Source organism: Nicotiana tabacum, chromosome 1 (genome assembly GCF_000715075.1).
Source record: "Nicotiana tabacum cultivar K326 chromosome 1, ASM71507v2, whole genome shotgun sequence".
NCBI lineage: Eukaryota > Viridiplantae > Streptophyta > Magnoliopsida > Solanales > Solanaceae > Nicotiana > Nicotiana tabacum.
In genome coordinates, this window is record NC_134080.1 from 136110221 (window position 1) to 136124349 (window position 14129).

Consider the following 14129-nt stretch of genomic DNA (forward strand, 5'->3'; position numbering starts at 1 on the left):
AAGGCAAATCATCACAAAATCTGGAAACGCAAGTCTGAGTAGTCCAAGAGTTTTCGCATGTGAAATCCAATCAATAGCAGAGTTTCTCAACAAGAATTGGGCCAAGACAAAGCAATTGGAACAGTCAAGGCCCCCAAATCAACCGCTGTTTTCAAACTAATAATCTTTCTTTGTTTAGTAAGATTGAGACATGTGCGACACAAAGCAGCTGGGCAAGAAGCAGGTGTAGCCCAAAAGAGATAAAGCACGCAAGCATTAAAACAACCCCGCAGCAGAAAACGACCAAAGGTAAGTTTCCCATAATATTTTCATGCATTTTGATGGATCTCCCTGGCATAACCCAAGGAACTTTTCCTACCCAAAACCCCCGGTACAACCCGATGAATCTTCCCGGTACAACCCGATGAATCTTCCCGGCATAACCCGATGAATCTTCCCGGCATAACCCGATGAATCTTCCCGGCATAACCCGATGAATCTTCCCGGCATAACCCGATGAATCTTCCCGGCATAACCCGATGAATCTTCCCGGCATAACCCGATGAATCTTCCCGGCATAACCCGATGAATCTTCCCGGCATAACCCGATGAATCTTCCCGGCATAACCCGATGAATCTTTCCGGTACAACCCGATGAATCTTCCCGGCATAACCCGATGAATCTTCCCGGCATAACCCGATGAATCTTCCCGGTACAACCCGATGAATCTTCCCGGCATAACCCGATGAATCTTCCCGGCATAACCCGATGAATCTTTCCGGTACAACCCGATGAATCCTCCCGGCATAACCCGATGAATCCTCCCGGCATAACCCGATGAAGCTTCTTCGGCCAATCAGCATTAGGGTTTTAAACCCTAAACTGAATTTTCCTTTCAGCCAGCATTAGAGTTTTAAACTCTAAACTGAGCTTTTCCATGCAATCAGCATTAGGGTTTTAAACCCTAAACTGAATTTTCCTTTCAGCCAGCATTAGAGTTTTAAACTCTAAACTGAGCTTTTCCATGCAATCAGCATTAGGGTTTTAAACCCTAAACTGAATTTTCCTTTCAGCCAGCATTAGAGTTTTAAACTCTAAACTGAGCTTTTCCATGCAATCAGCATTAGGGTTTTAAACCCTAAACTGAATTTTCCTTTTAGTCAGCATTAGGGTTTTAAACCCTAAACTGAACTTTTTTCTTTCAGCCAGCATTAGAGTTTTAAACTCTAAACTGAGCTTTTCCATGAAATCAGCATTAGGGTTTTAAACCCTAAACTGAATTTTCCTTCTAGTCAGCATTAGGGTTTTAAACCCTAAACTGAACTTTTTCCTTTCAGCCAGCATTAGAGTTTTAAACTCTAAACTGAGCTTTTCCATGCAATCAGCATTAGGGTTTTAAACCTTAAACTACATTTTCCTTTTAGTCATCATTAGGGTTTTAAACCCTAAACTGAATTTTCCTTTTAGTCAGCATTAGGGTTTTAAACCCTAAACTGAATTTTCCTTTTAGTCAGCGTTAGGGTTTTAAACCCTAAACTGAATTTTCCTTTTAGTCAGCATTAGGGTTTTAAACCCTAAACTGAACTTTTTCTTCCAGCCAGCACTAGGGTTTTGAACCCTAAACTGGATTCTTCCTTTGTTCGGCATTAAGGTTTTAAAACCCCAAACCGAACCTCTCCCCAGCTAGCCGGTGTTAGGGCTCCAACCCTGAACTGAGCATGCGTATCCTCTTTCATCAATTTTATGAATTTCCTGGTGAATAATTAACGAAATTTTCCTAGTGAAACTGGGGCAGAAAATTTCGTTCGTTTGTTTGTTTTTTCCCGCAGGTCTAACCTCGAGCCACACGGATCGAAATGACCTACGAGATGAGTCTCAACTCAGAATCAAAGAAGAAAAAGACAAAAAGAAGACATTCCGAGATATCAGAGTGAATGGAGGGCGGATTGACTCCAACGTTTAATTAAGGGCCTGAACCTTGCCAATCGCGTCTCACTCAGTATCCCAGAGGTTACACAAGTCGCCGCAACTCGCAAGCATCAAGATTCAGATCAGAGTCTACAAGCAGAATCAGCTAAGACCCAAGATCAAGTCGTAAAAGAATCATAGATAGGAATCTTGTAACTAGCAGTTGACATACATATAAGTAGTTAGTTCAGTTTCTAATTTTCGTTTGGTTGTAATAAGGCGGTCAGTGACGTAGCAGTGACAACAGCAGCAGCAGTAGCAGCAAGCATTGCAATCCCATGGTAGTCCCAGCTACCAAAACTTCCCGAACTACATTGACCTGATTCCTGTTTAGCCCAGGATATGTAGGAAATCTTTGAAGCAAGATTCGGTCAGATCTTTCAAAAAAAAAAAACGCTTCATACGGAGTAGTCCATAGGCAAAAATCGCTCACGCACGCTCATTTTATCTTTGCACGAAAACTCTTCGTGTTTCCGAACAAAGAGGGGCAGCTGTGAGCACGTGATTTTTGTTTCGCGAGACAATCGCTCCAAAAGAAATAAAAAATAACAACAATTGATCCCGCTGTACAATTTTGAGATTTTTACATGGCACTTCATTAATTGTTTATGACTTTGGCCCATTTTTACTTTATTAAAACAAAATACAAAAAAATGTACGTGTCATGCATGATCTGAAACATGATTGTTAAATAGAAAAGCATGAACGAGCATCTTTGCCTTTGATTTTGTTCTGTTTGATTTTACCTGTTTTGAAATATTTTAGTGTGTGTGCAAATAATTGTATTGAGTGTGTATTTAATTTTTAATTTGATTTTTGGCTTAGTTTTGTTTTAAAATAAATAAGGAAAAGGAAATAAATAAAAAAAAATAATAATAAAAAAAAAGAAAAGACCCCTTCCCTTCCGGACTTGGGCCAATTTTGTTAAAATTGGCCCAAACAAACAGCCCAAGACCCAGGCCTGCCCGGTCCAGGCCACCTGATGCCCAGGACGTCCAAACGACGTCGTTTGAGTCGTGCCTGATCTGGGCTGTTGATCTCAGAGTGATCAACGGCCAAGATCAATTCCGCATAACCCATCAATAAACCCGACCCATCTTACCTGGACCGACCCCAACCCTTTACCCGTGAAACGACACCGTTCCACTTAAGCTATCAGATCCAGACCGTAAATCTAGATTGATCTAACGGTTGAGATCAATCCACCCACTAACTATATAAGCCCATAATCCTACCCTGCCCCCCCTATCCGAACCCCAGCCTTCGTCTCCCCAAACAAACAGCCCTAAACCCTAGCCGCCCCTGTATCCCCCACCATAAAAACCGGCGGCATGAACACCGGTGACCTTCCCCTTAACACCCTAGAATCCCCTTGCCTTCCTGAACATGGATCTATCAACCATGTAGTTCGAATCCCTCCCCACCTTCTCGAATCTTCATTTGAAGATTCGAGTCAAAACCCGATCTACTCAGTTTAACCCCAGTTTCACACCAGACACCCCCCAGACCCCCCTCGTGACCAAACCATACTTGGTTTGGTCCGAATCTGATCAGGGAAGCCTGAATCCCAGATCTAAGTTTGAAAGTTTTGTGTCCTTCATCACTGGCCCATGCCAGTCCGAGCCAAAGAGATTAAGGTCTAATGGACCTTAATCGAAGTGTTTCTCATCTGAGAAACACTTCGATTAAAGTCCGTTCAGCCTTAAGAGAGGTCTGTCCAAATCCGAGTTCAAATTTTTAACTTTGCAAGCTTTAAGGTGAGTTTGTTTTCTTTCCTTTATTTGTTTTAGTCCGTGTGATTTGTTTTAAATATCTGGTCATGTTTTGTTTCAATTTGTGTCTTTAAATTTTACCACCTTCTGATTGACCACTTTGCCTGAACCACTGTGTTTTGTTTAACCCCTCCTATTCTGATAAGACGTGTATTGGTTGTATCCCAAATTTGTACTGACTTACTGATTCCTCAAAGTATAATCCTGCTTAATCAGTATAAGTCGAGTCATGTGTCCCATGCTTTTGAATGTCTGATTTGGCTACGTTTGTGTATGTTAATGCTAATATAGTCGAGTCGACATGTGTCGTCAATTAGTTTCAACTGTCTGAACAAAGTTAAATCGATTTGCTTCTATTGAACATTTGCCTGAATCAATTAAGAGCCAGTTTAGTTCACTTATAGCTGTTGGATTGTTTGTGCTTAGATTCTGAATTGGAAGGCATGTGCACTCGTGCACAGCATGTGCATTGGTGCATCTCATGTGCTTTGTGCACAGCCTGTGGCCTGCATAAAGGTCTTTTGTTTAATTTTAAAAATGGTTTAACAGCATATGCTGTCAACATATTCTACTGCCCATACCCTGCTTTAAGTTTAAAAAGTATTAAACCCTTTAAAAGTAAGTCTGCCTGGGAATGTTGATGGGAGTTTTATACTTAATTAGCTAAAGTGGAACTGAAAAGGAAAAGACACATGGGAGAGGGAGAGATATACAGAGGATTGGAGAGATAGGCAGATTTGAGAGAAAGAAAGAGAGATAGAGACTGAACCTTGAAAGCTGAAAAAGAAAAACACACACACAGAGAGAGAACACTGAGAAAGAATTCTTTGATAGCTCAAATAGATTTCAGGACTGAACATTTGTGAGTTCAAATTCTGGAAACAGAAAATTGGAAAAGAATTTTTGTCTGATAACTCAGACAGACAAAAACTAGAAATTGCTTCCTTTCCTTTTGTTTTGATTTCACTAAATCTGGACCTGTTTTTGTGCAACACTAATTTCTCCCAACTGAGTCTGCTTGGTTGTTTGCTTTGTTCTATTCTGAGACTTGGTCTAGCTGGGATCTAGATTCTGCCCCAATTGTTTCGTTTGTTGCTGCTGCTGTTACTCTGATTCCTGTTGCTGCTGACCTTTCTGCTTCACTTCTTCTTTGCATTTCAATATTCAGTGTTCTCCAGGTACACATTCGAGTCCCCATATTGGTGTAACCTAAACAGTTTGAAAGCATGAAATGAAAAAGAGTTGAAGAAGTTCAAAGTTATTTGTCGTAATATTTGTGGTATATTAATGGGCTTGTGTAGTTGTTAGTTTACAATTCAACAGTACGAAAATGTATGTTAACTAACACTCATCTAAGTTTAGTCCTTCATGTTTTAGCTTGTAGTTGTTTTGTTAATACGGGGTATAGATACTCCAAACTTATACTATGCTGCTTTGTTTTATTTTATGTCCTTTTGCTGTGTCTCGTTAGGTAGTGCACAAGATCACATTCAAATCACCTTAGTAACAATGTCTAGTAGTTAATCCCTTTAATCTAGGCCAAATAAGTTCAGTTAAGTTCAACTCAAAAAATGTTCGGATTAGGTATTGCATTTCATCAATCTCATATGTAGTCTTTTTGTTCGACTGAAACATCCTCGCAAGGCATGACGTTTTTACTTTATAAGTAGTTAATCAGAAACTGACAAAAATCCGGATTAGGCCAAAGCCTATAATTGAATTAGCATGTACCTTTTCTTCTAGTTTTAGAGACAAATGCATTAGAAATGTAGCCATTTTAGGATATCCTTTTCTAAAATAGAGATGAGCCTCGCCAAACAAAGATGCAAAATTGCGGGGCCCTCAATAAATAACCATGGTAATTATTTAGAATTCAAGATAGGCCATTTAATAAATTTCATGGCCTTCTACAAAGACAATAACGCGTTTAGATTCTTTAGGCGTGACTTTAGTAAATTATATTCTTAAAAATTGGGTGCACATTGATGTGACCCACGTCCAAGTCCCAACGAAGTCAAAATATGTTAACAACTACGGGTGCATTGATTGTGACGTGGTTCGATATGCATTTTCACGACGTTGCAATTCTGTAAAATAAATGATAATAATAAAAGCGGTTAAAACTTAATAAAAGCACATAAGTCACAACATGTATTTAAATCAGATATTTAGCCATTATAACAATTTAAGCGACCGTGCTAGAACCACGGGATTCGAGGGTGCCTAACACCTTCCCTCGGGTCAACAGAATTCCTTACTTAGAATTTCTAGTTCGCAGACTTCATTTGGAAAAGTCGAAAATCTCCTCGATTTGGGATTCAAGATAAACCGGTGACTTGGGACACCAAAAGCCAAACTTTTCCCAAGTGGCGACTCTGAATTAAATAAATAATCCCATTTCGAATATTGTCACTTAAATTGGAAAAACTCCCCTCGCGCATTAACCCTTCGGGGCTGGGCGCGCAAAAAGGAGGTGTGACAAGGGCGACCTAAGAAGTATTGGGGAGAAGTGATCAGACATGACATGGCGCGACTTAGGATTACTGAGGACATGGCCCTTGACAGGGAATTATGGAGGTCGAGCATTAAGGTTGTAGGTTAGGGGAAACTTGTGAATATTTCTACAACACAATAGAGTGAGACTAGCCAGTTAGGAGTTAGACTAAGAATGTCATTGGTCGTCTATTGATGCAGGGCTTTACCTGCTAGTTGTACTATACCAACCATCTATTTCGTATTTCGTATTATGTATTTCATATCTCTTATGATGCTGGTATTTTATTATGCATTTTTATGGTACTAATATATCGGCTCCTGTTGCTTTTTTGAGCCGAGGGTCTCCTGGAAACAGCCTCTCTACCCTTCGGGGTAGGGGTAAGGTCTGCGTACATATTACCCTCCCCAGACCCCACTTGTGGGATTATACTGGGTCGTTGTTGTTGTTGTTGTTGTTGTTGCACCTAGTATTGAGCAACCTTTGCCTCAAAAGTCGAATCTCTCGTACCATGCAACATTCACACTTACTCAAACTACTCTATACAGAAGTCAAGACTTACCTTTCCTTTGTGAATCACATGCCCTCACATCACATAAGAGAGTAGTTCCACAATTAATATGATTAAAAACAATTAGGAACTCAGATGGACAAAATTCACTCACTCTCCAAAAGAACATTCACATGCCACAAAGATGCACCATAGGCTTGCCCGTAGTGTAATACTCTACTAATCAAGCCTATCCAGTCTAAGATTAATTAGGACTTCATTTGGTTGTAATGTAGGCTAAGGGATGTGAAGGATATTTTGGATATAGTGACTAGCCTCCCTAAGCACTTTCAATATAAAACACAATAACATTCCATATCATTCTTATGTCAACCAGACATTCCCCACAATTTATTTATAACATCCCATTCCTTTAGGTGCATTTGCATCAAGCTACCACTTATCAACTACTATATTTTTTTTTTGTGGCATTTCTTCATTTATTCTTCAAAATTGCACCTTTACACTATTTCATTGGCTCCACTGAAAACCAAACCAACACCCCATACTTTAACTTTTGCATATGTCAAGGCCATTCAAGTGCTCATGGGAGGTAAAAGGGTTCAAACAGAAGGCTATTCAAACAATTGGGTAAGGTTCGCAATGTGATTGCCAAAGAAACAGGCTTATAGGCCCAACATGATTAACTACGATGTATTACATTTATGTGGGTTTACGTTATATATTTGGCTTAACAAAGAAATTCCTATATCACTTCTAAGACTGAATGAAGCTGCTATTTCGCTTTGCAAACACACAGGGCAAGTTCTAGGCATCAAATGTAAAGCATGGAATAAAGTATAGCTCACACACACATGACATATGACTCACTCCGGATTGATTTATCAAGACATTCCTTTTGAGTGTTCAAATCAGTTACAAACATATAACTATAAGGCACTTTAGGAAGAGTCAACCATTGAGACTAGGCGTTAAACTCTAGTGTCGATTGTGTTCAGGTGCATTAACGCCAAGGGATTCTCTTTCTATTTCAGCTCGTAGCCCATCAATGCTAGCTAAAACTAAAAAAAAATAAAATAAACAAAAACTACCTACATCCGGTTCAAGCTAAAATCTTGGAAAAGAACCGTGGCCCAAAGAAAAACAAAGGGGGAGTTACTACATTACCTAAAAATAAAATGAAAAATCTTTTTGATATTTTCTCTAGACTAACTTCCCTCAAATATCCATCATCAGGAAGAGTCCTTATATTCTCTCTCTTTTTTTGTTTGACTCATGTCCCTCAAGAGACATGTCGAAAGGTGTCCGTCGTAGGGCCAAGTCGAATTTAATTACATGATCCTACCATACCAATCAATCAAAAATAAAGCAACATCATACAAAGTTACACTATCTATTTACAACAACATCTTACAACAATAGCCATCCCCTAACCCACACTTAAAAATATGGCATGTTCCCATGTCAGCAAATAAAGAGCAGAGTAAGGAAGAGGGACTTCCCTGAAGATCAATCCTGATCAGAGACGGTGCCAGGATCGAGGTGACATGCTCGTCCTAGCGCTCGAAGCCATCCCATAATCTTCTTCTCCGGCTTTGCCTGTTAAGTGGTCAGAGTGTCAATTCTGGTGCCCAAGTCTGTGACAGAAGTGTGGAGACCAGCCATGTCCTGCTCTAGGGCTGTCAGGCGGGTACTTCAGCGGGGCTGTGATGGGCCCGCCTCTTCAACTCTCGTAGGTAGTGGGACCATAGCTGCCTCATCATCATCATCATCATCAAATTCATCATCTAAGTCATCAACATTCACCACCGGCTCTATCCCAATTCTGATTTTTCTTGCCAGGAATGGGGTTTTCAAGGGCAATTTCCCATCAACTCTAAGGTTTTCAGGGACTCTATCAATACGGCACAGCCTGGTGACTAGAGAAGGGAAGTAAAAGCCTTTGAATAATTCAGGTGATCTAATGAACATTTCGTCATGGAGGAGCTGGGCCACACCAAAATACCTATGGGTCATGAAACAGTAGATTGCAGCCGCTCGTGGTAGATTAATATCGGTCGTATTGCTGGATGGCAATAGCCGAGTGTTGATAATGGTGAGCCAATACTTAGCCAATTAATTGAGAGACTGGGATTTAAGTGTGATCCGGTGCTTAATCCATATGTATTCTCTGTCTAGCATACAAATAGTCTCAAGAATAGTTGCCAACAAGGCACTTGTTCGGCTATAAGTACGATAAACATAAACTTCCCCCCTGAAAACTGGCAACCGGTACACCTTACAGATGGCCTCGATGGACACATTTACCTAGGTATTGCGTATAGTAACAACGCCATTCTCATGTTCCGGCCAGTTAGCAGAGAACTTCCTTACCATCTGAACATTGGCCTCCTCCAGTTCCTCAAAGAAGATGTCCAGCTGACACCTTCTTAACTCATTGAAGATATTCGAACATTCAACCTCTAAGGCTTCTCAGTCAATATGCACCTCATGTAACAATTTCTTAGCCGCCTTTGCATTGTACTTGTCTTCTGCCAGTTTGGAGACAGACCTAGTGTTGTGAAACTGTGGCGCATTGGCTTGACTCCTAGCTCTCGAGGAGCTTTCCAGTCCACTAGCAGAGGACCCGGTGTTGCGTCTCTTCCTAGATGAAGTCATTGTACATGTCAAACAGAGAAACACCTATTAGGGAGGGTGTGAGATGTGTGAACTATGAGTGGTTACTCAGACTTGACTACAACCATGTCACATTAGCCCTTATAACTCCATTGGGGCAGATTCACAAACACCTTGTAGGCAAGACAACTTCCACACACATATAGCCCATATGGATACAACCGTGCTACCCCCAAATAACAAGTGGTACTACATCATTACACCCCACAACAATTAGTTCAACACCCACAACATACATCTCTCCACCACATTATACACATAATTCCTTAACAAGCACCCACAAAGACAAAATTCAAAAGAAAAAGAACAAAGAGAAATCTACTAGAAATACTACACCATTACAATATTAAGCTATATAAAAACTAATATAAAATACAAAAGATGAGGTAAGGGATAAGAAACATACCTTGATGGAAGAGAGAAAGAGAGGAATGGGGATGGGGAAGTGAGATGAGTGAAGAAGAAGAAGAGAGGAGGGATTTGGGAGTTAGGGTTTAGAGAGAGAGAGAAGATGTGGGAATTGAGGGGGTTGGGCAGGTGAGGTTGTTGATATTAGGGGTTAGAAATATAAAATAAAAGAAGAAGAAAAAGAAAGAAAAAATAAAAAAACTTACCTGGTACCCACAACGGTCGTGGTGGGTTGGACAACTTTGAGGTAGATTACTCGCCTCTCACCACGGTCCTGCCTAGTTTTTTTTTGTTTTTTTAATAATAATCATTATTACATACACGAATGAAACACAACAATCGTGGGTTGCCTCCCACACAACGCCTAATTTAACGTTTCGGCACGACGCAGACTCGGAGCATCACTCCTCCTTCACGTACTGGGGCTCTTCCAACATTATTGACTCTCTGTCCCCTTTCTCATCTACCATTCCAAGGTAGTGTTTCAACCTCTGACCATTCACTGTGAACTTATTCGTCTCATCCTCTGATTCAATCTCAACAGCTCCACTTGGGAACATTTGCACCACTCTGAAGGGTCCTGACCATCGGGACTTCAACTTACCCAGAAACAATATCAATCTGGAGTTGTATAACAACACTAGCTCTCCGGATTTGAAGTTTCGGTCCACGATGTACTTGTCATGCATCAGCTTCATCCGTTCTTTGTATAATCTAGCACTTCCGAATGCCTGGAACCTGAATTCCTCTAGCTCATGTAACCTAGTGACTCTATTAGTTCCTGCTGTCTCCATGTCCAAGTTCAACTGCCGCAATGCCCAAAGTGCTTTGTCCTCAAGCTTTACTGGCAAGTGACATGCCTTTCCAAACACCAACTTGTACGGTGACATACCAATTGGAGTTTTGAAGGCTGTGCGGTACGCCCACAATGCATCATCTAACTTCCTTGCTCAATCAGTCCTTGTTGCATTCACTGTTTTTGTAAGGATACTTTTAATCTCCCTGTTGGACACTTGTCCGCTTGAATGTGAATGATATGGTGGTGGTCACCTTATGGCAAACTCCATACTTTTCCAGCAGCCGTGTGAGCTGCAGGTGTGAGCATGTGATTTTTGCCCTACATGAAATACTCCTATAAAAAATAAAAGAAAATAGATTTTTCCAATTATTTGCCATTTATAGGATTTTTGTAGGATTTTGTTAATTGTTTGCATTTTTGTGCACGTTTAATTTTGTTAAAAATCATAAAAAATGTCAAAAATACCATGCATTGCATTTAGATTTTTTGTTTTTATATATTTAGGATCAATTGGTTAATTAATTGTTTTAATAAAAATAAAAATCACAAAATGGCTCATTTTTACATTTTTACCTTTTAATTTTTAGATTAGTGATTTTTCATTTTAAATTTAGGATCAAATAATTTTTATGATTATTATAATTAGATAATGAGTTTAATTTTAGAATTTAAATTAGTTTAGGATTTTAATTCGGGTTTTTGAAGTAAAGAAAAGAAAAATGAAAAAAACAAAGAAAAAGGAAATAAAAGGGTTAATTGAAGAAAGGGGTTTTTAATCTGAATTTGGGCTAATTTTATACCAAATCGGCCCAAATTCCCCCCCAAATCGATCCAGACCCAAGCCCAATCCCTTCAAACCCGGTCCATTTTCCCTTCATCAAAACGACGTAGTTGCATTTCAAAACTACGTTGTTTCAACTCGTTTACCCCATTAAATGACCAAACACACCCTCTGGGCTTCATAATTCATTTGATTAGGCCTTAAACCTAATCCCCTTTCTCTCAGAGACCTCCGTCCACCTCCACCGTTCCTCTGCCGCCCAAAAATTGTCTCGTGGCGGTGGACCATCCCCAAAGGCCCTCAAATTTCAACCACACAATCTCCGTTACCCCCTCATTCATATTCCTCCATTAATTTCTCCAGAAGGCCACTCATTTATCCAAATTTGAGATCTAAGAAATAAAACTTCAAACTTTTTACTCTTTGTTCGATTTTGCTTGACCTGGTCCTCAATTCAGGATAAAGCCCGTATGAATTCCCAGTTCTTCAACAAAAGGAATCATTTTAATGTTGAGAATGCCCCATCCCACAGATTGGCCAGATTTCGGGCAAAATAGCTGTGGATGATTCAAATCCTCGAAGCATTTGCCTCATCTTGTCTTTAGCGTGTGGTAAGGATTGTTGCATGAAGCACTAGCCATGGACGAGGGTTCGGCCAGTGTTCATGTTATAATTCTCACCATTGGCTGAGATTTTTTGTTTGTCAGAGTTCGAATCAAGCTCCTGCTTGTTCTTTTCAGAGGTATTGAAGTTTTGGCGATTCTATCGGTATAATTCTCCTCCCATTCTTCATAACATCTACTGTGATCCCTTTTTCTGTCTAAAAATTATTTTTCTAAGGCATGATTGATTAATCAGTGATTAATAGATCAATAACTAGGCTTAATTACTTTTATAATATATAGTTTCTTAAAACAATGTATCATTAGTCTTTGATTAATCAAATATTGGTTTAATTCTGCATAAAGTTGTTTTGTTTTAGGTTGGGTTTTATTTGGTTTCTGTTAGTACAATAGCCCAAGTAAATATTGGGCTTAAGGTTTAAGTGGTCTTGGTTCAGTACCACCCAGTTTTAACCTTAAAAGAGTAAAAATATGAGGGGTAAATACAGGGGTAGTGGGGTTTGAATTGGGTAGGATTTGAGGGAAGCTTGTAGGAAGCTTCTAGCAAAAGCTAACAAGGAACATTTTAGAGATAAAAGAGAGTGAAAATCCTGGGGCAGGGGGTAAGTTAATAAAATTAGAAGTTAAGGGAGTACTTTTAATTTACAAATCTGATTTTTGTTGCCCTAAATTCCTTCTATAAAAGACCCTCTTGCCAATGATTAGGGCAAAGAAAAAAAAGGGAGAAAAGGCACAAATGGCTGAAAAACCAGATTTTCAAAAAGATTTTTTAAGAAATTTTTAGTTTCTTTCTATTTTTTGGGGTCTTGGCTAAGGGTTTTAGGGATTAGAACAAGTTTTCCGGGTTGATTCACTGTTGGTCCTGTTTGAGTTGAGCTAGAAGCTGCAGTACTCTAGGCTTTTATGCTGCTGACCTGCTGTAGATTCATTTAGTAGCTGATTTCTTTGATCTTATTCGGCAAAGTTCAGTTTTGTTTTTCAAGCTTAGGTACACATTTATCACTTGTACTCCATTTTGGATTTGTATTGAAATATAAACTGTCTGCTACATTTTGTTAAGCCTGCTACTTGTTGGTTTTTGAACATAACTTGAATATTTGGTTTTGACATAGCAATTACATGAAGTTTGGTTATAGATGGAATGTGTTTTTGCAGTGATTCATAGTTAGAATGTTTTACATTTCACCTATTTCCACTAGAATTCAACATGTGTATCGAACATATAATCATATGTTGCTTAGTTTGAGTATTAATTACTGAAGCTCAAGTCTTTTCTTTGGTTCCTGATAAACTAAGGTCTAATGCTAGATTCGAGAGTCAATAACTATGGATCTGTCCACAAGTTGGTTTGAGCTACAGTTTTAATGGTTTGGCTCACATGTTGTTTCTTAATTCTAATCATAGACATTCTCCTATAATAATTGGTTTAAGTATGAGCTTCAAATTTGAACAGGTTTCGCCTGAATGATGGCTAAGCTATTGTCTGGTGTTGAAGCATACATGGCTGTTTATTTCAGTGTATAGTTTAGCAGGTTAGTGATCACGCTCAACTATGCCTTCTAAAAGACAAAGCGGTTGTTGCAAATATAACCCGGTTTTAAGTCCGGAGTCGAATCCTCAGGGAACTAACCTATCTATTACAACTCTTTGGCAATACTATTATCAACTTAACCAATTTCTAGATGCAAGATTTTTATCAATCAATCTTGGGTTTTGTTTAACTACTTCAAATAATATTGGAAATAACAATAAGCTAGATTAAAGATAATTCAATGGTAAAAAGGTCTAGGGCAGTGATTTCCGCAATTGATGATTTAGGTCTTGACTCTTTCGCTATAATCTCGCCCGTAGTACTCTATGAGGATTAAGAGCTATGGGCTATCATAATTATCTCTCGATCAACTACAATAATTTACTAGAGCATTCTCTCGAACTACTCTAGCTGACAATATGTATAGTTCTAAATTATCCCACCGAAGCTTCGTTATCTCTAAATCCACTTTTAAGTTCAAGTAATGAATCTCTTAAATTAACCAAATGTGGTGTTGTTCAACAGCTGTCTAACCTAATATACTTTCTCAAGCAATATGAGATAATTAGACACGATTAATCAAGGG